This window comes from Rutidosis leptorrhynchoides, chromosome 4 (assembly GCF_046630445.1).
Source record: "Rutidosis leptorrhynchoides isolate AG116_Rl617_1_P2 chromosome 4, CSIRO_AGI_Rlap_v1, whole genome shotgun sequence".
NCBI lineage: Eukaryota > Viridiplantae > Streptophyta > Magnoliopsida > Asterales > Asteraceae > Rutidosis > Rutidosis leptorrhynchoides.
In genome coordinates, this window is record NC_092336.1 from 145,561,863 (window position 1) to 145,569,631 (window position 7,769).

Genomic DNA, 7,769 nt, shown 5'->3' on the forward strand with positions numbered 1-7,769 from the left:
ATAAGAATAATTTGACGAGGACACTCGCACTTTATATTTATGACTGATGGACTGTTATGGACAAAAACCAGACGGACATATTAAATAATCCAGGACAAAAAACAATTAACCCATGAGAATAAACTTAAAATCAATACGTCAAACATCATGGTTATGGAAGTTTAAATAAGCATAATTATTATATTATTATTTATTTTACGCACTTTAATTATTGTCATTTATATTTACGCTTAAGTTTTAAAATCAACAAACCGGTCATTAAACGGTAAACCCCCTTTTATATATTATTAATATAATATATTTTGTACAAATATAATTGTTTAAAAATATAGTGTAAAATAAGTTGTCTCCCTGTGGAACGAACCGGACTTACTAAAAATGTGATGACCCAGAAATTTTCGAACAAATTTAAACTTTAATCTTTATATTATTCCGACACAATAAGCAAAGTTTGTTAAGTTGAATCTCAAGAATTTTAAACTATGTTCATACATTCATTTAACCGCGACCAAATTCCAATGATTCACGAACCGTTATATGAACGGACATGATTATATATGTATGTGTGTATATATTATAACTTGAAAACGTTAACAAAGTATTAGGCGTATAATACTTTACACGAACGTATTTGTTTCGATATAGGTTTAATATAATTATCAACGGAATTAAAAGATAATATCAAATGATTGATTTATCAGATACATTGTATGATCGTGAGTCTCTATTGAGAGGTCCACTTTGATTTATGAAACCTTTCCTTTTTAACGATATTCGGAATAAATGGTAAAGTGACCTACAAGTAAGAACAAATATGTCAATTAACGATTACTGGACAAAGGTTAGTAGAGATTAACTTTCAACACAATGATTGTCTCGTGTCTCTTGATAAAGTTAACTATTTAGTTTTCTTAATATTGAAAACGTTTTACGACATAGATGAAACCTTTTAAAGAATGATTTTGAATATAACTAATTCTGGAAAACTAAATTATATTTATTCGATTTAGTTCAAATATATGAAAGCATTCTTCGAAATAATAGAATTTTAATTATTATAACGTTTCGATAAAAAGATGTAAATGTAATTAGTTTTAGAGAACTATAGTTATTCGATTTAGTATGGACACATTTTTCGATATAATAGAATTTTATTGTTAAAATATTTTTATGGATTTTCAATGATATGAAAATGAAAATAAAGATAAAATAAAGGTTTCTAATGAGCACTAAAAGACTACAATATTTCATCTCAAGATTTCAAGTTAAAATGATGGAAATCACTAAACCTGCGCACTTGCACGAGAAAAATCATAACTAAATCATACTGACTCGAAAAAGGGTGATTCCGGTGTCCAGACGTCCGTAACTCAAAAATCTACAACTTTCGTGAAGACACCATACGCGAACCGCGTACCTATCTACGCGAAACGCATAATGTTTGTCGACATAAAAAGTTTGTCGACATAAAAAGTGATGGTGGCTTATTATTATATTATATATTATATTATTATATTATTATTTTACATATATATATATATGAACGAAGTACTTATTAGGAACTAAAAAAAACACTCACACACTCACATAAATAAATCACTCTGTATATTTTCTAGCCTAAAATTTTAAATTAGTAGTATGGTACTGTAACAAGTGATACACGGGTATTTTAATTCGGGTTACAAACCGATTATAACTAAGGAAACTATGGGTTATTGCCAAGGAGGTTATGGGTAATATTCGGGGATATATTTATGAATCAAACCTAGTGTTTATCATCTCCGTTACGTCTACGTACTTTCCTACAATATTGAATCTCAATATTGATATGTTGAGATCTACGATTATTTGATAATCCGAGTTTCGGTCACATTACGATGAACAACTTTATATGCTGCTAAGGTGAGTTTCATATGATCCCTTTTACTCTTTACATTTTTGGGCTGAGAATACATGCAAATACTTTATTAACTGATTTACAATATTTATATGCGTGAGTTTCATATGATCCCTTTTACTCTTTACATTTTTGGGCTGAGAATACATGCAAATACTTTATTAACTGATTTACAATATTTATATGCGTGAGTTTCATATGATCCCTTTTTAATTGCTTTTGCAATATATATTTTTGGGCTAAGAATACATGCACTTTATTTTAAACGCAATGGATACAAGTACATACTAAATTCTACACCGAGTTTGAACCGAAAATCCCTTAGCTTTGGTAACTAGTAACTGCTGGTTATAAGAACTGGTGGGCGCGAGTAGTAGTATATGGATCCATAGGGCTTGATATCCCCGTCCGAGCTAGAGCACTAGCCTTTTAACGGACGTATGCTATTTGAGAAGCGTACACGTTGGTTTGCGTGTATTATTAAGATGATTATACAAAGGGTATAAATTATATATACGTTAAGTTTAGTTACCAGGGTGCTCAATTTCGTAGAATATTTTGATAAACATTTCTAGATGAAACAACGGAAATCTTGTGATCCACTTTTATATACAGATTATACGAAACACTAAAACTATGAACTCACCAACCTTTGTGTTGACACTTGTTAGCATGTTTATTCTCAGGTTTCCTAGAAGTCTTCCGCTGTTTGCTTATATGATAGACAAGCTATGTGCATGGAGTCTTACATGGCATATTTTTCAAGAAAACGTTGCATTCACCAAATCATCACCATGTATCTTATTTTGACTTCATTGTCAACGGAAGTACTGTTGTAAACTATTATTTACGGTGATTGTCTATATGTAGAAATCATCAGATGTCGAAAACCTTTAATTTAAATATTCATATATGGTGTGCCTTTTCAAAAGAATGCAATGTTTACAAAACGTATCATATAGAGGTCAAATACCTCGCAATGAAATCAATGAATGACGTGTTTGTCCATATGGATTTGGAGCGATCGTCACAGTTGGTATCAGAGCGTTGGTCCTAGCGAACCAGGTCTTGCATGAGTGTGTCTAACTGATAGTTGTTAAGATGCATTAGTAAGTCTGGACTTCGACCGTGTCTGCATGTTAAAAGTTTTGCTTATCATTTCTTGTCGGAAATTACCTGCTTATCATTCCTAGTCTAGACACGTTTTACTGCATTGATTGCATGAATAGTGTATAGACAAAATTCATATCTTAGCATATCTGTTAATGTAAACTTTTCCTGATATCTTTCGAAACTTTCTCCGTGATTTATGGAATTTGGTATTATATATATATATATATATATATATATATATATATATATATATATATATATATATATATATAAATTATGTATAGAAGAATACCAAACTAAATTCTATAATCTAATTCATATCAAAAATCATCTCCCTAATTATACAAGATTTATCACATATCTAGTTCAAATTCCTTAAACTCCGACAGCTATTCCGATATGGATATTCACCTGAATTCCGAAGACAGTGTAACCGGAATGGATCAACCAATTAGCCATCATCTATTCTGGATGAATTGGGGATGGGTTCGTAGCCTACTTAATTATTGGAGACAAGAAGAAGGCGATCCCTTCCATCCACCACATTGCCCTCTTGGCGAAGAACCTGAAGCACTTACCGGCGAACCTGTTCGTAATACCATTTTCTCTCTCATCTCCAGAATATCTCGTCATGATCATATACTCTCTCAAATTCTGAATCTTATTCATCCGCTCGTCCGAACCGCCAATTATCCCGGTGTAGTAGAAGAAGTCAACGAGCTTCGTGCTCGGGTAGTGGTTTTGGAAAATATGGTGCAAAGGTTACAAGCACCAGCAGCATCATCGGCATCAACAGTACCACCGACAACAACACCAACAGTACCATTACCACCACCAACAACATCCGCATCGCAAACCTCAACTTCACAATCTGTTCCACGAGCATCAACGTCATACGCACCATAGTTACCAAGAAATACCAGCAACAATAACTGATGAAGTATTAACTCATTTCCCCTGAAGAAATTTTATGTATATTTAATATATATGAATTTTGAAATCAAAATAAATCTTTTCGTACTAAGCTATTACGTGTGAATCTTAACTGGTAGGTACTACCCGGTTAGTTCATATTACTAATATGCAATGATGTACATCCTTCCTTAACAACTTAACCATCGTTAACTACAATCTCTGTTTCAATCCAATGAATTTCATTTCATAATAAACCAAGTGTATTATTCAATTACATAATTGATTTTACATTTTCATTTTCGATGTACTCGAAACTATCCAGAAAACATAATCTGTGCCTTGTAAGGTTCACAAGAATTTCACGAGCATCAACATCCTTCCCCAAGGAATATCAATAAGAATAAATAATGAAGTATTGATTTCATTAGCGAAATACTCCACAAAGATTAAGTAATCTTTAATATTTTAGAGATTATTCATTTCTAATTCCAGCCAAAAATCAAATGAGCTTAATATGATATTAACTCATTAAATCTGTATTACATCTGAAGAAAATATACATACATATATTCTCATAAAAACGGTAATAAAAATTCTTTTGTACAAAGTATTAGTTGTGAAATCTTTAACGGGTAGGTAATACTCGGGAAATATATAAGTTCACAATTAATATGTTATATTGTACATTCTTCAACTTTGATTCAAAAATTATTAACTATGCTCACAGCGATATACAATCGTTTCCATACAAATTCAATTACATATTCTGATATTGACGGATCAGAATCCAAGCCAAGACTTAATGGGTGACATCATTCTTAGATCTCTACATCTTTCAAAGCTATACTTTGACTTCAAAACGGCGAAAGATCCTTTAGCATTGTTATTACCGAAAATAATCTTGCAATCCCTGTTCAAAGTATCCAGTTTTACCACACTTCTAACCAGTCAACTTCTACTTTTCAGATTAGCCTTATTATAACCTTGATATATACATTTTTGTTACTGGGGAACCTTTCATGTTCCACCACATTAGCATTAATTTACCAACAACTTCATTGATCTTTGACCTTCCGAAAAATCCTTATACTCATTGAAACCGTATCATGTACTCATCCACATCTTGTAACGGCAATTGACATACCAACTATCAGGAATTAGCAATCAGTATTTTGAAATCTTGTAGCACGTCTACGCCAACAGTTATATGTATACATATAACGTCTACCTCCTGGACTTACATACTTCGAATGTGAAGTTTTCGAAAAACACCCCAAACTACGAAACTAGTTCTCCGAATTTTGGAAAAATGTTGATGAAGCAGCAAAAACTGTAAATGACCTTAACAGTCAAAAGTTTGATGATAAAGAATAGTATGGTGGTAAAGCTGAGAAAAAGAGAAGGTTTGGAACTGGAAAACGGATTGAGCAGACCATGAAGGAGGATGTGGACAAATCACAAAGACGAAATCTACCTTCAAAGAATCCAAATGATTCAGTATCTGCTGAAACCATTAGTAAGAACCTTACTTCTTATTCTAAACCTTCACAGACAGATTTTCCGCATCATCCTCTGATATTAGAAATTCTAAGATATCATCGTATCTTCCATTATAAATATCCTTCATATTTCTGAAGATATTTTTATAACTATTCTTATCTGAAATCATTTATCTCTTCACGCTATCTTTGTTACATCATAAAAAAAACTATTTTAGTTTCTAAAATCTGAAAAATTCGAAAAATGAATGTTTTGAAGTAATGTTGGGAACTGAAGCATGAATTAGTATAATATAATGACACTTGATCAACGTGATTATATTACAGTAAGTCATGCTGAGTTTCTAATGGAACGTGATAAAGGTTCACAGATCATACCCTCATCATGATCCATGTTACATAACTCTTTCATTCTATTTAACCTCTAAACATATCAAGAAAATATTTTTCTTGATGATTCGGTCTTTTTCGAGGTATTCCGGTAATTTGACAAGTCAGATTGTACTATTATCATTTCTTTCTTAGAACATTAGTTATGTTCATCTGAAACTTCATACCTACCAATTCTAGACCATTATCCGCTTGACTTAAGGTCGGGAAGAGAAAACGAAAGCATGAAGCTCCTAAATATAATGGAGAATATAAAGCCCGATAACAACCCCGAAATTACAAACCGTGTATATCAATGCATATAGCAATATAAAGACACGGGAGAATGAAAAACACTATAACCCCAAGGTAATAGTAGAAGAAAATAACTTCCTCTGGTGGCAGATGAAAAAGAAGAATGAAGGATACGATAGCCAGGAAAATATCAAGAATCAGAACTGGATTAAGCATTTTCACAATCTATTGGGATGTATGAAATAAGAAAGAAGATTATAGGAGTGGTGAAAATAAATGAAACGGAAGAGGTCAATTTATAGCGAAATATCAGACATAGCAATCGACGCAGATTACGCATTTAATCAAAGAAAATCCTAATTTCCGCAAATTCCGAAGAATCAAATTTTATTTAGATTATGAAGATTTTCTATTCCTGAAATTTCGGAAATCAATCGTAACTACGTCAAAAGGTAAGACGAATCTCTATTCTTTCATTTCACTCTTTTACGATAACTTCTCTCATACGCTTCGAGTAATTGGATTGTTTTATCCATATTATTCAACGGTGATAAAACTTTATTTATCGACTCATTTTCATCATAAAAACATTTTTATTGTTAGCCATGACAACCTCACTCAAATTTCGGGACGAAATTTCTTTAACAGGTAGGTACTGTGATGACCCGGAAATTTTCGAACAAATTTAAACTTTAATATTTATATTATTCCGACACGATAAGCAAAGTTTGTTAAGTTGAATCTCAAGAATTTTAAACTATGTTCATACATTCATTTAACCGCGACCAAATTCCAATGATTCACGAACCGTTATATGAACGGACATGATTATATATGTATATGTGTATATATTATAACTTGAAAACGTTAACAAAGTATTAGGCGTATAATACTTTACACGAACGTATTTGTTTCGATATAGGTTTAATATAATTATCAACGGAATTAAAAGATAATATCAAATGATTGATTTATCAGATACATTGTATGATCGTGAGTCTCTATTGAGAGGTCCACTTTGATTTATGAAACCTTTCCTTTTTAACGATATTCTGAATAAATGGTAAAGTGACCTACAAGTAAGAACAAATATGTCAATTAACGATTACTGGACAAAGGTTAGTAGAGATTAACTTTCAACACAATGATTGTCTCGTGTCTCTTGATAAAGTTAACTATTTAGTTTTCTTAATATTGAAAACGTTTTACGACATAGATGAAACCTTTTAAAGAATGATTTTGAATATAACTAATTCTGGAAAACTAAATTATATTTATTCGATTTAGTTCAAATATATGAAAGCATTCTTCAAAATAATAGATTTTTAATTATTATAACGTTTCGATAAAAAGATGTAAATGTAATTAGTTTTAGAGAACTATAGTTATTCGATTTAGTATGGACACATTTTTCGATATAATAGAATTTTATTGTTAAAATATTTTTATGGATTTTCAATGATATGAAAATGAAAATAAAGATAAAATAAAGGTTTCTAATGAGCACTAAAAGACTACAACATTTCATCTCAAGATTTCAAGTTAAAATGATGGAAATCACTAAACCTGCGCACTTGCACGAGAAAAATCATAACTAAATCATACTGACTCGAAAAAGGGTGATTCCGGTGTCCAGACGTCCGTAACTCAAAAATCTACAACTTTCGTGAAGACACCATACGCGAACCGCGTACCTATCTACGCGAAACGCGTAATGTTTG